The sequence below is a fragment of the Ascaphus truei genome, chromosome 9 (assembly GCF_040206685.1).
Source record: "Ascaphus truei isolate aAscTru1 chromosome 9, aAscTru1.hap1, whole genome shotgun sequence".
NCBI classification, from domain to species: Eukaryota; Metazoa; Chordata; class Amphibia; order Anura; family Ascaphidae; genus Ascaphus; species Ascaphus truei.
The window spans coordinates 21,741,989-21,762,408 of record NC_134491.1 but is presented as its reverse complement, the minus strand read 5'-3'; the positions used below and the strand labels follow the sequence as shown (position 1 = coordinate 21,762,408).

The window sequence follows — 20,420 nt, the reverse complement described above, 5'->3', positions numbered from 1 at the left end:
GCAGGGTCTGCATAAGGTAACGGTGATCCACTCTGTCAAACGCCTTCTCCTGATCTAGGGACAGGAAGGCGAGTGATAGACCAGTCCTCTGCGCGTAGTGCATCAGGTCCCGGACCAGAAAAATGTTCTCATGAATGCTCCGGCCTGGGACAGTATAGGACTGGTCGGGGTGAATCACCTCTGCCAGCACGGACTTGAGCCTCAGCGAAAGCGCTTTGGCTACGATCTTATAGTCCGTGCTGAGCAGTGAGACCGGTCGCAATTAGAGATCTGACGGAGATCCCCCTTCTTCGGCAGCAAAGACAGTATTGCCCGCCGACACGAAAGTGGCATCTCACCGATCTCCAGGGCTTCGGCTAGGACCTCGGTGAAATCAGGTCCCAGCATCTCCCAGAAAACCCGGAAGAACTCCACAGTCAGCCCGTCTAGCCCCGGCGCTTTTCCGCGGGACATGAGACTGAGGGCTTCAGAGAGCTCGGCCAGAGTCAAAGGTAACTCAAGCCGCTCCCTTCCATCCTCACCGACCGTGGGAAGCCCCTCCCATAAGACCCTGCATTTATCTGGCTGGATGGACTCCGGGGAGAAAAGATCTACATAGAATCTCTGGGTTCTGTCCCGGATGCTCTCCGGGTCAGTCAGAGGGGTACCGTCCTCTGCCAGCAGGCATGTGATATGTCTACGGTTTCCCCTCTTTTTCTCCAGCGCGTAGAAGAGGCGCGACCCGCGACCCATCTCTCGAAGGAAGTTGATGCGGGATCGCACATACGCCCCCCAAGCTCTCCGATCTTCCAAGTCCCGGAGAGCGCACTTCCTCTCCACGTACATACTCTGCAGGTATTGGTCTCCTGCCACAGACAGCCGCTTCTCGAGATCGAGCACCTCCTCCCTGAGGGCCTCGATCTCAGCATCGCGCCGCCCGCTGGCACCTTTTGTGTACTCCTGACACACGAGGCGCAGATGAACCTTGCCCACGTCCCACCACTGCTCTAACGTGGCAAAGTCTGACCTGCAGGCCATCCAAAAGTCTCGGACCGTCGTCGCAAACCCCTTGTCCTCCAACAACGTATTGTTGAAGTGCCAATATGCGGCCGAGGGTGCTGCAGGTAGCAGCGTCACCGTCACAGACGCACAATTGTGGTCCGAAAACGGCGCCAGCCTAATGGCACTGGACTGGGCTCGTGACAGGCTGTGGCTGGAAATATACAGCCTGTCGATCCGGGACCAGGACATCCGTTCACCCCTAAACACCCTAACATGGGTGAACTCAGTGGATGCCTCAGGATGTTGTTCTCGCCAGACGTCTACCAAGGAGTAGCGGGTGATGACCTCCCGCAAGGCCGACGCAGAACACGGGTGTGGCTCCGGACCATTCCGGTCTTTCCGAGCCTCAAGGGTACAGTTAAAATCACCCCCGAGCACCACGTATTCGTCTGCGTCGACTGTCTCCAGGTATTCAGACATTCTGACGAAGAACTGCCTTCTCAGGGGTCCGGTGGCAGGAGCATACACGTTCAGGAAATTAAGCGTGTAGTCCTCGTGTCGGACTCTGATATGCAACAGGCAACCTGGAACAACAGCTTTGGCAAGCAGCAGCTCAGGTTGAAAGGATTCGGAGAACAGGGTCACCACCCCACAAGATGTCGAAGTGAGGTGGCTGAAAAAGACCTTGCCTCGCCACTCCAGATGCCAGCTGGCTTCAGCCTCTGGAGTGGTATGGGTTTCCTGCAGGAAACTCACAGAATACTTTCCCCTTTGTAAAAAGGAGAGTACCTGGAACCTGCGAAACTCGTCCTTACATCCATTAACGTTTAGCGTACCGATGCTCAAAGCCATTGGTAATCAAGAGTCTTGCTTCCCATAGGCGCTCAGGGTACTATACCCCGAGAAGCCTTTACGTGCTCTCGCAACACTTTGTTAAACTTTAGGACCCGAGCATGTTCGATAGTCCCGGAAAGTTTGGCCTTGTGGTTAGCCTTGATATATACTCTGAGAGAGTGGAGAATGACGGAAGCATCCTTCCACCTCTCAAGGGCCAACTGCACCTTCGTATGTCCGTGTCTACAGAGGGTATCATCCAGGAAACTATCTAGCTCCCGGGCAGGGATAATGGGGATCGAGGAGTTCACCAACTCCATGGTGCCAGAGGACTCCCCTCTGAGCCCCAACTCCCCAGGCTCCTCTTGGCTGGAGAATTCAAGACCCCCGTCCTTCTCTGCGGGGGCCTCACTCAGCCCTAGATTGGATCCCCTCCTCAGTGTTTCCACGAGGGGGTCCACTGTGCTCTCCACCTCCATCCCCGAGTCAGGATGTTCAGGGGCAGCTGGTGGCGACACGGCAGAGGCAGTGGTCTCCCGAGAGTCATCGGGGGCCACAGAAGCACACATGCCACGGGTGTTCACATCACCCGCGGGAGGGCACTCACCAACCGCGGGAGGGCCCTCACCATCCGCGGGAGGGCCCCCACCATCAGCGGGAGGGCCCTCACCAGCTGCGGGAGGACCCTTACCATCTGCGGGAGGGCCCTCACCATTCGCGGGAGGGCACTCACCAACCATGGGAGGGCACTCATTAGCAAGGACCTCAAAGGGAGGGTCTATCCCAGCGTTCACTCCCAACAAAGTGCCTGCCCAAAACTCTGCACTAAGAGGGTTCAGGTCAGACAACTCCCAGATGTAATCTGAAGTGCTCACCAAAACACCCTCCAAACCCTCATCCACGGGGGTCAGCCCTAACCCATCTCCTTCCTCTGGTGACGCAAACCGGGGCTTTTTATCCCTATGTGCGTCACCCAAAGGCGGTACAGCCGGAGGGGGATCTTGGCTGGCTCTGAAGATAGGTGCATTCGGCATGTCAAATTCACTGAAGCACAATTTCCGGGGGACGCTCTCCAACCGAGAGGGGCGTTGGGAGGCTCCCCAACATCCCCAGAGGCGTCGGGTACCTCCAGCTGCATTCCTTCCAGAAATTCGAGGGGGGGGCTGTACATTTGTGGGATCCGGCTTACACTGGTTAATCCCAACCAGTGGGCCGGACAGGACCACCTTGTGCGGAACTGATTTTTCTTTCCGCTTCCGAGACTTCAGAGGGTAAACGTAATATGGTTCACCCTCCTCAACCTCCTCAATCACCCTCTTATTGGTTTTAGATTTGCTCTTCCTGGGGATTGATTTCCCAGGAGAGGGTGCCGCTGTCTCCATAGCAGGAGTTTCCTCCCGCTCCCCTTCCCCCTGTACGGTGCTTACAATGGGGTTAGGGGGTTCTTGGGGGGGGGGCAGCGACAGAGGGTGACTGTTGTGGGGTGACTTTGTCCTTCTCCCTCTTTTTTGGGGGGAGAGGTTCAGATGTCACTGTTTGAGATGGGGCAGTGACATCTTCTGCGGTCCCAGAGGGGGCCTGGGCCTTCGAGGGCTTTTCCCTCTCCCTCTTTATTTGGGGGAGAGGTGTAGACGTCACTGTCCGAGATGGGGCAGCGACATCTCCTGTGGTCCCAGCGGGGGCCTGGGCCCCCGAGGGTTCCGCTGCAGTGGGCGCAGCGGCACAGGGTGTTTCCTCCTGGGGGAGACAGCGATAACAGAGGGTGGCCGCTCCAGGGTGACCCCTTCTCCTTCCTTCCGCTCTCCAGGAAGAGGTGCAGAAGTCACTGTTCTGGATGGGACAGCGACATCTCCTGCGGTCTCAGGAGGGACCTGGGGCCTTGAGGGCCCCGCTGTGGTGGGCACAGTGGTACCGGGTGTCTTGGCAGAGGGAGGGGCGGGTGCAGGAGTTGGGATGGGTCCTCTGTTCCCTTTGAGGCAACTCCTACGAGTGTGCCCCAGCTCTTTGCACAGATAACATCTAACCCCCTCCGTGCCATAAAACACAGTGTATGCTATGCCCTCGTAGGGCACCCTAAACAAACCCTCCACAGATTCAGTGCTCCCTGGCAGCAGCAGTTGTACCTGCCGCCTAAATGAGAGTACATGCCTCAGCGCCCTATCTCTGCAGCCCAAAGATAATTTTATTATGGGGGACTTAATGTCTCCCAGGGCTTGCAGGTACGGCCGCATGAGGCTATCTGGGATGAAGGGGGGCACATTTGACAGAATGACCTTTGTGCCTAACCCCTCCATGGGTTCTATAGGGATGTATTTCCCCCCTACACTGATGCCTTTCTGCACCAGGGTGTGAGTGGCAGCCAGCGTACGGAGGGAAAAAATGCCCCTCCCATACATTTTGCTGGCCGCCACCACAACAGAGGGACCCACCACATCAGCCACAGCCCTCACATATATCTCCATGTTTAGGCCAGGTGACATTGGGCACCTCACCCCAAGCTTCCTGCTCAGACAGGGCGTGGCCCCAGCATTGTTGTTGCTGGGGTCAACGCCTGCAACTGCCACATGCGCCCATGTTGGAACTGGGACTGCAGGGGTTACGCTGCTAACAGGTGCTGGGGGAGGCGTGGCCAGGGCACTGGAAGGACCAGGCCTAGGGCTGTGACTAAGAGTGTTGCTCCTAGGGTCCACAGTTTTTGGTGTTCTGTATCCGGGCGTCGCCCCCATTGCCGCACTTGTCCTATTCCCCTTTCCAGGCATGATAACAAATAAGCCTCTAAGTCAGGGGAGGGTATTGCTTAGGGAGAGAGGTTTTGAGAGGAACTGTCCCTTTAAGAAGAGATCTCTCGGCAAGGGGAAAAAAACAGCAGCTTTTAAAAACCTGCTGCAGTTTTAAATCTTTTTCCCCTTATTAGTTGCGCTCTCTCTGTTATAATAAGCAAACACCACAATTTTACAAGTCTTTATAGAAAAGACACAGAGCTCTCAATTGCAAGTGAGAAAAGGAATCAGGCTTAAGAAAAACAAAAGTGTGAAATTGGAAGTTTAAACAACCAGTAAAAACCTCCAGTAGTGAGGGAGGAGAAGAGGGGTGAGACTGCAGTTTTCCAGCCAGCCAAACTGCAGCTATGCTGGGTTAAAACACTGCAGCCCCTGGGTGAAAACAAAAAACGGTTTTTAAACCTGAAAAAACACCCAAAACCCTCTATAAAACTCCCAGTATACTCACAGTATACTCCCCCACAGATCCAAACCAAAAAATACCAAATAAAGAAAGAATAAAGCTGATTCCTTACCAAATGCCTGGGAGCTCTGTGCATACACTTCTGAGTGAAGCTGCAGCAGGTGATAGTACTGAGGTGAGGGACGCAGCAGCAGGTGATAGTGCTGAGGTGAGGGAAGAGACAAAAAGTGTGTGTTTTAAATATTCGATGGTGCAACCTAATTTCTCAATGTTTACATGGTGTGGCAATTTTCACTTCTCAGTCGCCACACCTGTGGCTACATTGAAAAATAGGTTGCCCACCTCTGATGTAGCAAATACAGTGAGCCTCTTTATGTGCCAAATGTTGGCAGGTCTCCTATATCCATCTTGTAAATCATATTAAAAATTCTAACCATTAGAGGAGGCCTTTAATAGTTTCCCAAACTAGCTACTGAATCCCACTGCATGCTGCTGGGCTGAACCCACTACCGGTTTCACGTTGCCGAAGTAAACATGGCGTCTCTTACGGCTGAATATTCCTGATGCCCTGACATGGTATGTGAGATGAGTGAAACGCGTACTGAAGAGGCCTATTAACCCAACATTAATGTGATAAGCCGGCAGGACACCCACCTCTTGCGGCAGGGGGGTCAACTCTAGTCCTGAAGCTCGCCCCCCCAACAGCTCAGGTTTTCAGGATATCCCAGTGTTTGCACAAATGGCTCAATCAGAGGCTCCGTCAAAGTCTGAGCCACCTGTGCTGAAGTAGGGACAGATTGAGCCACCTGTGCTGAAGCAGTGAAAACCTGACCGGTTGGGTCCCCTGTGTAATTAGCAGCCATGACAACCCTCTCTTACAGGTGTGCCAACTCTGAGTATAATTTGAATGTGAGGAAGAGGGGATGGGGATGACACACCCCACTCATCAGCTAGTTGGTATGTGTAGAGGGAGAGGGGGTTGGCCCGGTATTAAAGGGGTTGCACCCCATATGGCCACCCCCTGACCTCACCAGGGAGGCAAGGGGTTAACTGGACTGCGGTCCAGGAAGGTGGTTTACACCTTGTCATGTCATGAAAATGTATGTTCCCCTGTTCCCATGTTTCATTATAATCCTGTATTTTAATGTTTTAAAGTGCATTTCTGTATCTCCAGTTCTGGAGGTCGCAGAGAGTTGATATTTGGCCAATGTGTGGAGTCACTGTAGGCATTAAGAACTGGCAAATTTCGACCCACTGAGCCCACCAGAATGGAACTTATTAATATGTGTAGATATTATAGTATATACAGTATGTATGGTATTTTGGATCTGCTCTGGAAATGCAGACCATCTGCTATGCTAATAGATCATGAAGGGCAGTCGGCTGATTGAGCCTAAGCACTGTGATCAAAAGTTAACTGCCTGATTGTTTACACTAAGTACTAATCAATAGATCAAGTACTAATCAACAGACTCAGCCACTCTAATTGTTACCTGAGGGCGGAGGAACATCAAACTGGAGTGGTTTGTAAGTGTTATGTCTACACCTACACTGCTTAAAAAAATTCCGTGCATTAAACACAGCACCGTCCCTCTCCTGTCCTGCCTGAGTGTGCGGCTTTGCACAGCTACACAGTGAGGTACAAACATCACACCTACCCCTGCGCTAGGTCCCCCCGAGGGCTAGGGCTCCGGACATTCCGCCAGGTCAAGGGGTCAGAACCACAGACATCAGTAAGTACAGCTACCACTACACTGACCGCTGCAGGACACTGATTGGCACTATCTGAGACAGTCGTCCATCGCTGACGCAGGTAACATACCGCACGCCACACGCACTGGCTAAAGGCCTACACACACCTGCAGCATCGCAGAACTCAGACCCTCACCAGACACCACGCAGGAGAGTGACAACTCAGACGCGGAGACTGCGGCACAACCGCAACAGATTCAGGAAGGTGCAAGGCCTAAGCGGACAGTTACACTTACACAAAAGGCCCGCGAAAAATATGACATTGACGCGCACTGCGACAAGTTAGAGAAGGCCTGGGGAAAACTGGACTTGAAATGTGTAATGTTGCAAGCATTGGCAACCATGACAGGCAGCTCGAGCAGGCAATAACTACCGAGCGTGGTCAGAGACATACATCAGCTGCTTGACCAGGACTAATACCGTGGAAAGCCTGCAAGAATGAAACGTACAGCATAATATTGACCTGACACGTGACAGCCACGTGCGGACCGATATCACGGACGCTGAGAGTAGGAGAAAGGACCTTGTGCTGGAGACTACATCACAGCGCTCCAGCGCGTTGAGCCATTCATCAAGGTCAGCAAAATCAGCGTGATCTAATGCGTCTAGCGCAAGCACAAGCGCTACCAAGGTGTGAGCTATCACAGAGGCTGCTCGGGCGCAAGGGGCGCATATGCTCAGAAAGAGGCAGCCAGGAGACTAGAAAGGACCTGCATAGAAGAGGAGGAGCAGAGAGACGCTGACGCCGCCACTGCCGCTACAGCCACTGCCAACGCCGCTGCAGCCACCACCGCTGAATCCAACACTATCGCTGCAGCAGCCGCTGCGCGTAAGAAAACCGAGTTGGATGTGAACCTAGAGGCCCTAAATAGAGAGGGAAGCCGCCGTAGCCCAAGCCAAAGTCTTAGGCCGTACGTATAGTGCCGACGCCAGCAACGCGTGTGATGTCGCCGTCGCCGCTAGCGGAAGTTGTATTTCGCTTTGCGGCGGCGTCGCAGGCGACCAGGCCATTGATTGGTTCAGGGGCTGTCACATGAGGCGACAGCCCCTGAAAAATCAAATATTGCCAGCTTCAAAAAATCACGTTGCCTCGTCGCTTTGTCGCCATCGCGCTTACTATAAGCGCACGCGGCGACAATGCATTTGTTTTCGGGCGACGTTGCGTCGCCGGCACTATAAGTGCGGCCTTAGAAGCAGCCGTACAACAGGATGGCGGGGAGCGATCATACGGTCGGATAGCCTCAGAGGATCCAGCCCAACGCACTGAAGCCTGTGAGGAGCCTTCCCAGTGTTAACACCAGCGCACCAGCTCTACATGATGATGAGGATATCACAGGTGCCGAAGCCTTGCAAAATCCACTTGGAAAAGATGCTGTTTCATTAAAGGCAAACACTACCCGGGATAACTGCAGCCACAACAGTGATCCACACGCCCGCACACATACGGATGCACTACAACAGGCTCGCAATCCAGGTACGCCCACCCGAAGAAACGCAGCTCCCCACACTAACCAGCAGTCATCGCACATCCACACCAAGGAAGAGGCGACTGCAAGGCCCCCCCGGCAACCACCATTGCAACCACCATTGCGCCAAGCACACACTCCGCCCATAGGTCAAAGACGCATGATCGACCCCACTCTACCTCACAATCCAACATTGCAAACATATACGGCAGACGGAGCAACATAACAGAACGTGACTGCCCACACCCTCCGCAAGACCAACATACTGATGCATCCGGTCTAACAGACATGGGCAAGTACGTGATCCAACGTAATATGGTGCAAACAGGACTTACCAACTTCGACGACTGTCCTGGGAATTACAGAATATGGAAGTGCACATCCACGGACGCAATCAAGCGTCTGAGCATCTCTGCGAGGGAAAAACTCAGCCTGCTGACCAAATGGTGGGGGAAATAATCTGTAGAGCATGTGAAGAGGCTCAGGGCAGCAAACGTAAACTGCTCCCAAGTAGGTCTTGACTTTGTATGGGAAAGTCAAGAGGAGTGCTATGGTAGCCCAGAGGTAATCGAAGATGCACTCTTCAAGAAAGTTGAAAACTTCCCCAGAATCACGGTCAGACTATTCGAAGTTACAAGAGCTCGGATATCTTCTGCAGGAATTGGAGTCTTCAAGAGCAGACCAATCTTTATTGGGTCTCAACGTCTTAGACTCCGCTCGCAGAGTGAAACCCATCTTGGAGAAGCTACCTTACAACCTCCAAGAAAGATGGACTTCGCAAGGTTCAAAATACAAAAGGGAGAAACAAGTCGCCTTCCTTCCCTTCTCAGGCTGCGTCCATAGAAGGACAGGCCGTGCTGAGTCATGCGGACCCTCCGCGCTGAGCCCCTGCATCCTCAATGAGGATGTCTTTAGAGGGGGCTCACGCGAGCGTCCGCAGGTGTGCTGAGGTGCCTCAAGGGACTTGGTCTGCTCTAACTATCCACCTTTCCTACGCCACCTCCTATGGGCGCCCAAGGCGTACTGTGCGAGAGTCTACGCTCCTAACTACCCTCGGCATATGTAATTGCGCCCATCCTTCTCCAACACTTGCATGGAGAGTGCATCTCACTTTGCCTGTTCCGCCTTGCTATAAGCCGGTCCTGTTCTGACATATATCTCAGCAGCGCCTCCAAATGTAACCCTGCTTCCCCCCTTCCCCCAGACTCTACGGTGGTGTCTAGGGTGCATGAGGACGGATTACATGCGGTGTGGTGCGTACCTGTGAGGAACAGGAGGGCCTGAGCTTCCCACTATGTTGTGGGGGAGCCAGGACCGGGCTTCTGGGGTGGTAGCCTCCATGATCTCTTAGTGGTGCAGCGCCTCCATCTTCTATATGTTACGCCGATGCTCGCCACAAACCGGGACCGGACCGCGGGGCTGAGGTGGGGTTATATAATCACCGACCTGAGTCCACGCAGACTGATCCGGAGTGCGCAGTTCATAGTCGTACATCGCAGGGTCAGGATTGGAGAAGGCAGCATCGTCGTTAATGAAGCAGGAGTTCGGCAACAGGAAATCAGGAGTGCCCCGCTTCAGCTTAGGAGCGTGAGCGCGGGGGTGGCTTCTGCGCGAGGAGCGGCCTCGGCCCATGACGCCGATCTCAGCAGGAGGAGACAGCAGGCTGGCCGAAGTTCACCGCAGGGCAGCGTCGGGAAGAACCAACGCTTCAGCGCAGAAGTCCAAGGCAGGTCACTGCAAGAGGATCGCAGCAAGCCGCAGGAAAGGAAGGGTAGCCACTGCTAGGAGGGAATGCAGCAGGTACCGGTGCTGGCAACACGCTTCAGCACAGACGTCCCGGGTAGGCCACTGCAGGAGAATAGCAGCAGGCCAGTGCTGGCATCAACGCTTCAGCACAGACGTCCAGGGCAGGCCACTGCAAGGAGATAGCAGCAGGCCGCAGGAAAGGAAGGGTAGCCACTGCTAGTAGGGAATGCAGCAGTACCAGTGCTGGCATCAACGCTTCAGCACAGACGTCCAGGATAGGCCACTACAGGAGAATAGCGGCAGGCCAAAGGACAGGAAGGGTAGCTACTGCTAGGAGGGAATGCAGCAGTTACCAGTGCTGGCATCAACGCTTCAGCACAGACGTCCAGGGTAGGCCACTGCAAGGAGATAGCAGCAGGCCAGTGCTGGCAACAACGCTTCAGCACAGACGTCCAGGACCAGGCCTCTGGATACTCAGGAACTTGGAAGGTAAGAACGCTAGGAGAGAGGCCTGGGGTGGTTTGTGGCAGAGACAGTAACATAGAGGTAGGAATAGTTATGCTCGGCGCTGGTTCAGAGCCAACGCCTAGAATATAAAGGGCGGAGATCCAATCACAGGAGGAGGGTGTGTGAGAATTCCTCCAATGAAGTAGCACAGGGCAGAAGCTGCAATGAGAGGCAGCACCTGTGCCATAGATTGCCAGAGGAAGCCTGCAACTGCACAGGTCTGCAAGGCAAAAGTCAAAGCCAGTAGTGGATTCCTTACAGTACCCCCCCTTCAGGTGAGACCTCCGGACGAACAAGATCCATCACAGATTTGGGGGACATGGAATTGTTCCTAAACCTCCTTAGGAGAGAGGTGGTGTTGAAAGCCCATAGTTTGTTGGGATTCCTTACAGTACCCCCACCACTGGGTGAGAAGCCTGGGTGAACAGGACCATTCATAGGTCTGGGAGACATTGAGTTGTTCCTGAAGTGTCTCCGGCGAGAATTAGGTCCACAATCCAGATGTACATTGGCAAGTGCCATGAAAGACAGCGGTGGTACTGCAGTTCTTGGTACATGGACAATGGGACCTGAGGGCTCCGGAATGGGAACATCGGAAGGACAGTAGCCAGGTGTCCGGTGCATAGTAATACTCCAAGAGTACGGGACACAGGACACAGATTGTCGGACAAAAATGGCAGAGGGACCTTCAGGGAAGGCAATGTCTTTGGTGAAATCAGCACGGAGGAAGTTGCGAGAGTCTTTAGCTTCCAAGGAATTCCGGGTGGTGGTTAGCAAGGGAATGGGGCGGGAGGGTTCACTACACACTATAGCAGCGGTACTTTTGATACCAAGCAGGGTTGCTATCCCAAGCAAATTGCGAGAGTCTGTAGCAGTGTGCATGCAACTCTTGGTCATGGTACTGGCAGTTGAAGAAGGATCCGCTTCCTTTGGTTTGTGATCTTTAGAGAGAATCAAATCCGAAATTGTGGCCTTGGCGAAGGACATAATAAGCATGTCAATACCCATAGTGGACCCATAGAGAACAGGAACGGACGCTTCAGGTAAAGCGACGAGGTCCAGTAAGGGTGTCTTCGTCTTAGGGAGAGGCCAATTGCCATACAGATCGGGCACTTTGGGCACCGCACAGAGACCTGCGAGTAAGGAGTCTGTTTGAAAGGTGAGAAAACAGATTTTATCCAAAAAACAAGGCAGGCGGTTAAGCGGTGCATCAACCTTAGGGAAAAAAGTCTTGGGGTTAAAGCTGGGTGCCTCCAACACAGAGAAAGAAGACAGAGAACTAGAGCTTGGCTTCGGAGTGGAGGTCCCAGGTACCCAGGTCTCACATGATACTGTGGGAGAAGCAATGCAAATTGTTACTGTTTTAAACATAGGGTTTTTAACATCGGTAGCTCCAGGCACCTTTTTGAGAGGTAACCCTAGTTTTGGGACAGGACAGTCAATAGCAAGTACCCCAAGTATTGTGGAAGACACAGAGAAAAATAAGTCCATTTTAAAGACGGGATCTTCTGAAAAAAGGGAAAGTTCCAAATGCGATACCCCTGAGTTCGTGGTAGTAGACATACAGTCAGTAGTGGATACCCCGAATACTGTGGGCGAATCAGCGTGAAACAGTATTATTACAGGAATGGGCATCCCAGACTTAAAGTCATTTTTAATCATCCCGGAGGCTGTGGCATGATCCGTGAGAGAAACTGGGGTAAACTCTCCAACAGACACAAGGGACATCTTGCTTGTTACAGAATTGGGTCCCTGAGAATCCCTAGTGAGGGCATCAGACTCCATGGGAGACTTAGTGACAGGGGTTTTGGAACTGATTAAAGGAATTGCAGGTATCACAGATTTAATAGGAGAAATACCTTGCAAAACAGAAATTTTAGTAAAGGTGATAGGCATCACAGATAGGACAGACAGAAGTAAGCTAGGCAAGGTTGCTTCTATATCAGAAGATTTGGCAGCGGCAAAGCTTAACTCAGCGGCTGCTGGAGAACTTTTAACTACAGTGAGAAGGGACTGCAGATTTACAAAGTCAGGGATAAAGGGAGTCTCAAACTTAAAAGCCTGATCCTTCAAAAAGAAGGGCCCTAACTTTAATGGTACTGAGAGAACAACAGCAGATACGCTGATCTCAGTAGGGGTCACTTGGAAAGGAGCATAATATGTACTGTTCGCTTTAAACCCTAGGATTTGAGAAAAGGAGAACTCAGACAGTGCAAGTGGGGCAACCACGACTGTGCTGGCCTCTGAAGTGGGTATTTGGGAAAGAGTGTCTGGGACATCAGAAACGACAACAGATTCCATGAAAAGGGGTCTATGCTCAGAAGCAGGGGTCTCAGCTCTCTGAGTGGCAGACGGGGTGAGTGAAATACCTAGGAGTAGGGATTCTGCGAACAGGTTTAGAGAAACAAACGGCTCCAGAATACTTTTTACTGGAGCCAGTATATTTGCCGAGAGTTCAGGGGGCATAGCCCCGGGAATTTTAGCCGAGTCAGAGGACAACAGGGGTTGATCCTCTGAGGCTAAGGAGGTGTCCCTGACTGACGAACTAAAGGGATCTACCAAGGAAGATTCACAGGGCTGACCTGCAGGGGTTAACATAGGAAAAACCCCAAGGGTTAAATTACTCTGTACCTGAGAATCAGAGAAATAGAAGCTAGTCTCCGAGAGTGGGGTCATAGGGGGTTCTGCCTCTTGCCCTAGGGACCTATCATTAGACTGCGGAATACTAGGGTTAGCAGTAGGGACCTCACAGAGCAGACCAGCAGGGGTTAGTACAGAAAAAACCTTGGAAACAGAGCTTAGAATCTTTGGTTTAGGAAAAGAGGGCAAACAGGATTCATTCTCTGGTGCTAGGGAAGACACACCGACCTGGGGACTGCAGGGATTTACAGTGGGGGACGCATAAGCCTGACTAGCAGGGGTTAAGACCGAAATAACCTCAGGGACAGAACTTAGGGAGGTTAACTCGGGATTAGGGAGCGTGGCAGCTTCTTCCTTAGCGGGCAGCGACAGAGAAATGGTTTGACCATTCTTAGGAGAGAGAGGTACCCCAACAGGTTTAGCAACAGAACTGACAGAAAAGGGTTTGTGAATAGTCTGTGCGTGGGCAGCAAGTAGAGGTTCACGCTCGCTTATGTTTTTGTCAAATTCCAGGAATAATTTAAGGGTGGTGTCTATAGCCTGAGCCGGTACCCCAAAATCCGCAGGTTCAAGACCTGGAGTAGACATAAGAAGGAGTAGTTGGGAGTACTGGGCTTGTAACATCTTCTTCACCTCTCTACATTCCTGAGACCTTGTAAGTATTTCTTTACGAGTTAGTCTTTCTGCAGGGGTTAACCCTTCATACATACATTCAAGATTAGGTGGAGGCAGTCTTTCAAACAGATACTGTTTTTCAAACAGGGACTGGTCCGCAGCCTGGGACATAGGTACAGTTAAACATTTACCATCCCCCGCCACGGCGCGGTCCGGTTTTAATGGGCCGAGCATACTGTTACGCCGATGCTCGCCACAAACCGGGACCGGACCGCGGGGCTGAGGTGGGGTTATATAATCACCGACCTGAGTCCACGCAGACTGATCCGGAGTGCGCAGTTCATAGTCGTACATCGCAGGGTCAGGATTGGAGAAGGCAGCATCGTCGTTAATGAAGCAGGAGTTCGGCAACAGGAAATCAGGAGTGCCCCGCTTCAGCTTAGGAGCGTGAGCGCGGGGGTGGCTTCTGCGCGAGGAGCGGCCTCGGCCCATGACGCCGATCTCAGCAGGAGGAGACAGCAGGCTGGCCGAAGTTCACCGCAGGGCAGCGTCGGGAAGAACCAACGCTTCAGCGCAGAAGTCCAAGGCAGGTCACTGCAAGAGGATCGCAGCAAGCCGCAGGAAAGGAAGGGTAGCCACTGCTAGGAGGGAATGCAGCAGGTACCGGTGCTGGCAACACGCTTCAGCACAGACGTCCCGGGTAGGCCACTGCAGGAGAATAGCAGCAGGCCAGTGCTGGCATCAACGCTTCAGCACAGACGTCCAGGGCAGGCCACTGCAAGGAGATAGCAGCAGGCCGCAGGAAAGGAAGGGTAGCCACTGCTAGTAGGGAATGCAGCAGTACCAGTGCTGGCATCAACGCTTCAGCACAGACGTCCAGGATAGGCCACTACAGGAGAATAGCGGCAGGCCACAGGACAGGAAGGGTAGCTACTGCTAGGAGGGAATGCAGCAGTTACCAGTGCTGGCAACAACGCTTCAGCACAGACGTCCAGGACCAGGCCTCTGGATACTCAGGAACTTGGAAGGTAAGAACGCTAGGAGAGAGGCCTGGGGTGGTTTGTGGCAGAGACAGTAACATAGAGGTAGGAATAGTTATGCTCGGCGCTGGTTCAGAGCCAACGCCTAGAATATAAAGGGCGGAGATCCAATCACAGGAGGAGGGTGTGTGAGAATTCCTCCAATGAAGTAGCACAGGGCAGAAGCTGCAATGAGAGGCAGCACCTGTGCCATAGATTGCCAGAGGAAGCCTGCAACTGCACAGGTCTGCAAGGCAAAAGTCAAAGCCAGTAGTGGATTCCTTACACTATACTCCCAGGAATATGGGACAGGACCGGTATAGAAGAACCCCTTGGGTCCCAGGGTAGTACTTTTCAAGTCACACACAGTCTTTGATGATAATGAATAGTCTCTTTTATTGACAGAGCAACAATATCCCAAAGATAGTGGCTTCCAACAGCCGCAACAATAGCCAGGACGGGTTATTACGCCGCTCGCCATCGCCCAGATAATTCCTCCTCTCCTTCCCTCCAAGTCGCTCCTCCGGCAGGATGGTCTGGGCTAGGGCTTCAATACCCCGTGGCCCACCCCCGAGGTTATCCTCGCGGTGGGTCTTGTATTCTCCCCATCAACCCCGGCAGTGGGGTGAGGGCATTGGTCCACCAAGTCTATAATTCTATCAGCTCTACTAAAGGACGCTGAATCTTTCCGCTCTTCTCTCTCCTGCACTCTGCGCAGGGGAGACCATTGTCTCCTCCAAATCCTCGGACCGATCCGCAGGATTCCTTGACTCATAGCATATTAACTGCACTGCATACTCCCGGCATAACTAACCGGCAACTCCAGACTCTCAATATCACTATTAACTCTCTCTACTCTACTCACCGGAGTTGGCTGCTAAATATAGAGCTAGCCCCGCCCCTCGTGATGTCAACAGAACCTCCCCTCTTGCTCACGCCTGCAGCAGAGTCCAGGCCTGCGTCTACCACTCAGGATAGGGCTCTGAAGGGGGAAAACCCATGATGATTACTGGTGCCTGATCTTAACAGGACTTACCACAGCAGAAGGAAGATAGGTATAACCTGTGCTGTTTACAGGGGGCTACACATACATGGACTGTTTATATATTGTTGTTATATTTATGTGTTCCACATGTTTATATTAATAATAGTGGTATCTACAGATACCAGACGGGGAGTGTCCTGAAACAAACAGGATTGTGTGTTCTTTCTGCCTTCAGGCTCCCAGCACTCCTCAGCATAGCTGTTGTAACAATGTTGCGATCCCTTGTGGGTTTCTTGGCTTCAGCCAGTTGCCTTGGCAACCCCCCTGCCTTTTACCAGGATGGACTGCTCCCCCTCCCCTTGCCAGGTGGTATTGTCCCAGCTAATTTCCCATCAGCCCACACCTGCATGCTGCCTCTTAGTATTAATCTCGAGCAGACATCTCTCCTATCCTGGTAAAGTGACTGATTTTTACCTATCCCTATATCCTCACTTCCCTCACAGCTCCCTTCCCCTAATGTCCCAGTGTTCCCTCAGTACTCTTTTCCCCCTCTTTATTTGTACGTTGATGCCCCAAATAAACACTTCAGCGAGTAAGAAGTTTCCCTTGCTTGATATATGGGATTGAGTTAACCTGCCTGTCCCTACGCATCTATTAGGGTGTGCTTGGGCCAGAACACCCCCATTTAAAGTTCAATATTCGAGTCGAAAGGGAGACGGGGACAGGAATTCGAGTGCCTTCCAATGAGGGAGAAATGATGCCCCCTGGTGTGAATAGTTTAATTCTGTGATTTTTCTTTTTCAATGATATTTTATTGGATTATATGAGACCACGACCAAACATTGTAAAATATTCTGTTGGTAAGTAGAATTAAGATGTAGAACAGGGGCGGCCAACTCCAGTCCTCATGGGCCACCAACAGGTCAGGTTTTCAGGATATCCCAGCTTCAGCACAGGTGGCTCAATCAGAGGCTCGGTCTCTGATTGAGCCACCTGTGCTGAAGCAGGGATATCCTGAAAACCTGACCTGTTGGTGGCCCATGAGGACTGGAGTTGGGCACTACTGCTATAGAACCTGTTCGGAGAGAAGCTTCTCACTGGCAGCTTCCAGGTTAGTTAATTTGGTAATGGCCGACAGGTTACACGTCCCAATAATGTTATTCCCCCAAAGAGTTTATAATCCAATTTTGATCCCAGATGCACAGGGAGGTGATGTGACTTGCTCAAGGTCACAAGCAGAGGGGACACAGTTTTCATATCCATAAACTCTCACTTTATTCAGTTTGAATATATATATATATATCTTTCCTTGTTTTTTTTATACCATGGGTGGCAAACTCTAGTCTTCAAGGGCCACCAACAGGTCAGGGTTTCAGGATATCCCTGCTTCAGCACAGGTGGCTCAATCAGTCCCAGCTTCAGCACAGGTGGCTCAATCAGAGGTTCAGTTCGACCGAACCACTGAGTGAGCCACCTGTGCTGAAGCCGGAATATCCTGAAAACCTGACCTGTTGGTGACCCATGAGGCTGGAGTTGGCCGCCCCTGATGTAGAGTAAAGTGCCTTAACAATATTTAAGAGGGAGACAAGGATCAGTTATAAACTTGAACCAGTAAAGTTTGTTTGTTTGTTTATGTACATACGGTATTTAATAAACTGGATTTTTATATAAAATTCTCTCTTCCCAGCACTAGGCCTTTTATAGATGAGATACAAACCTTTGCCCCCTTTATTAAATCCAATCAGTTTTTATATGAAACTGCGCTCTTGTTTTTAATCTGACTATGACCAAAAGGTTAACCCTTCACATTCAGAGATTTGCACCCAAAATAAGTATCCTTTACTGTAGAGAAAAAAAAATCCTATTTATTTTCTTTTCGTCTTATTTTCTGTCAGATATTTGAGTTTTATGTATTTGAAAAAACAAAAAAACAAGATGATCTTATTCCTGGGTATTTAGGATGTGAAAATAGCAGCATAGCTGTTCTTGTAGGTACAATACTCAGGCTATAGCGAGAGATGGCTGTAAGTGTCCCAGAAACACTGGCTCACAATGAGCCCGGATAGCTCAGTCGGTAGAGCATCAGACTTTTAATCTGAGGGTCCAGGGTTCAAGTCCCTGTTCGGGCGGCTCGTTTGTTTTTCTAAATTGACTTTATGTATTTCCCTTAATTCCTGTACCATGTGGTGTGTACCATGTGGTGTGTTTGATGATTATTTGTATTGTAAAATCATATTTTTCTGTAATAATTGAAGTCACAATTAGAAAATTGAAAGAATAATTTGGACATGTCAGTTGTTCAATCCCAGGAAATATCTGCTCATGTGCTGAACATTTCTCTTTTTTTAATGTTTTTATTTATTTATAAAAATGTGTTACCAGGAAGTAATACATTGAGAGTTACCTCTTGTTTTCAGGTATGTCCTGGGCACAGAGTTATGATGACAAATAATACGTGGTTTTCAAGTGGAGGTCAGGTTTTCAGGGTATCCCTGCTTCAGCACAGGCGGCTCAATCAGTCTTCCACTGAGCCTCTGATTGAGTCATCCTTGCTGAAGCTGGGATATCCTGAAAACCTGACCTGTTGGGGGGGGGGGGGGGGCTTGAGGACTGGATTTGAGCACCCCCTGTAAAAGAGATAATGGGGAAAGGCTGGGTTGCAGACCCAAGACATGTCAATATGCTCACAAGTGGTATTTTTATTTGCACTGTATGTGGAGGGGTTGTGTTACTTTTCTACGAGCCATAAGTTATTTTGTGTCTTCATAGAAATATTTAACCACAAATAAAGATGCATTTAAAAATAAACTGACGAAAATAAATTATAATTCACCAGTATGTAGCAAAAAAACAGCCCCTGAACGGCTCTATAATTCCTATAGATCCTATAGATCCTGTGGATCTTGTTGCTGAATAAAGTTTAAAAAAAAAAAAAAAAAAAGTAAACAGAAAGGAGTCGCAGAAAAAGGTAAAATAAAAACATTGAGAGCCGCCCGAACAGGGACTTGAACCCTGGACCCTCAGATTAAAAGTCTGATGCTCTACCGACTGAGCTATCCGGGCTCTCAATGGCAATCGGTGTAGAGTCCTGACCTAGTATAGCACATAGCACATAGTTCATGCTGATAATACATGTAAGAAGGATTAACCCCTTGTATACGATATCTATATATAAAACTATAATCATTTTTAAGTTTATATATATATATGTGTGTCTGTGCGCCAATTTATGCTGCAGCGCAGTACAATATGGGAGGTCAGACAATAACATTGTATCACAAAAGAGTTCATAAATGTTAAGACAAGCAGACAATGGGAAGGAGATCCCTGCCCCAAGGAGCTTACAATCTAACACACAAACATGCTAAATATATCTAACATACAACAAATAACGCCAATTTAATTAAGGAAATATAATATAAATCGGCAAAAGTGCCAAAACAAAAAACACACATTAATCACAGTCGGTAGCAAGCCTCAATCCTACTAATTTCATAGTCATAAGGTGACTCTCGATGTATTACTTCCTGGTATAACATTTTATAAATAAATTCATCTAGGGTCTCGTGTAAAAAAAAGTATTGAAAAGTGTGTGTGTGTGTGTGTGTGTGTGTGTGTGTGTGTGTGTGTGTGTGTGTGTGTGTGTGTGTGTGTGTGTGTGTGTGTGTGTGTGTGTGTGTGTGTGTGTGTATATATATATATATATATATATATATATATATATATATATATATATATATAATCCATGGTGCCTCTGTTTCCTCCAGCCCGTGATGTATTCAGCCCCTGGTAACATGTGACCTTCTGGACAATGACAAGGTCGGCTGGCTGCGCATGGTGAGACAGACGGGATGCTACAGACTTGGGAGAAGTAGCCATAGGTGGCACTGCTGTGGGTTACACTGGACCCTCTCCAGCCACACCGTGGTACGGGACTGCCCAGAAGGATTTAAGGCAGGACAATGCACTCTTAACCCCTCCTCTGCCAGACAGAGACAGTACATGACAATACTAATGATTTAATTGTGCAACAGTTGGTCATATCACGCAATAACAACAATGGCAAATATGTCGGAGAAACTAGTCGGCAGATCCCACACGCCGGTAAGAAAACAAGGATCAAAATCCCTTATTTATTTATTTTTTGCTTAAAAAGTAGTGGAATTGTAAGTTTGCAACACACAAAAAAAACGGTACTTTGAATGGAATGGTAAAACAGGAGTGGTAATCATTACCCCTTAATAGCATCATTACTCCTGCAATTATTCCTAATGTCCTGGTAAATGACAGTACATAAGCCCTGCTCGTTCAGCTTCTTCCCTTAATTTTAGCGAAACTTCAAACCATCCTTTCTCTCCGGCGTTTATTCTGCAATAACATTTCCTTTTGTTCCTCCGTTTGATTTATGTAAAAAAAATTTTTTTACAGCGTAATCTTGTGCAGTATCTGTCATAAAAACCGTGCGGACAACACGTTCACCTCAGTGCGTCATTCCTGGCAAAAACAAACAAAGCGTCTCCTATTAAGTTCAAATAATGGCAATAAGATGATGTATTTATTAGAAGGCGCACTTCCCCGCACTGTTTTTTGGTTTTTTTTACCCCCCTTTTATTTGACACGGTTGGGAAGTAGGGGCTCGAGCTACTTTCAGCTAGATGTTTTCTGAGATCGTTGCCGCTCCAGGGGAGACAA

General features: G+C 50.2%; 1 protein-coding gene and 2 non-coding genes across 3 annotated transcripts in view; 2 read left to right on the top strand and 1 right to left on the bottom strand.

Annotated features, from left to right (window-relative positions):
* The window catches only part of PIK3C2B (phosphatidylinositol-4-phosphate 3-kinase catalytic subunit type 2 beta), a 154,342-nt gene that overhangs the window by 11,420 nt on the left and 122,502 nt on the right, over window positions 1–20,420 (top strand). The window contains 1 exon segment of the mRNA XM_075613715.1: window positions 19,496–19,832. The gene's annotated coding sequence lies outside the window, so the exon portion shown is untranslated.
* On the top strand, window positions 17,785–17,857 carry TRNAK-UUU (transfer RNA lysine (anticodon UUU)). The gene has a single exon. It is a non-coding gene; the product is annotated as a tRNA-Lys (tRNA).
* TRNAK-UUU (transfer RNA lysine (anticodon UUU)) lies at window positions 18,719–18,791 on the bottom strand. Its single transcript has one exon. It is a non-coding gene; the product is annotated as a tRNA-Lys (tRNA).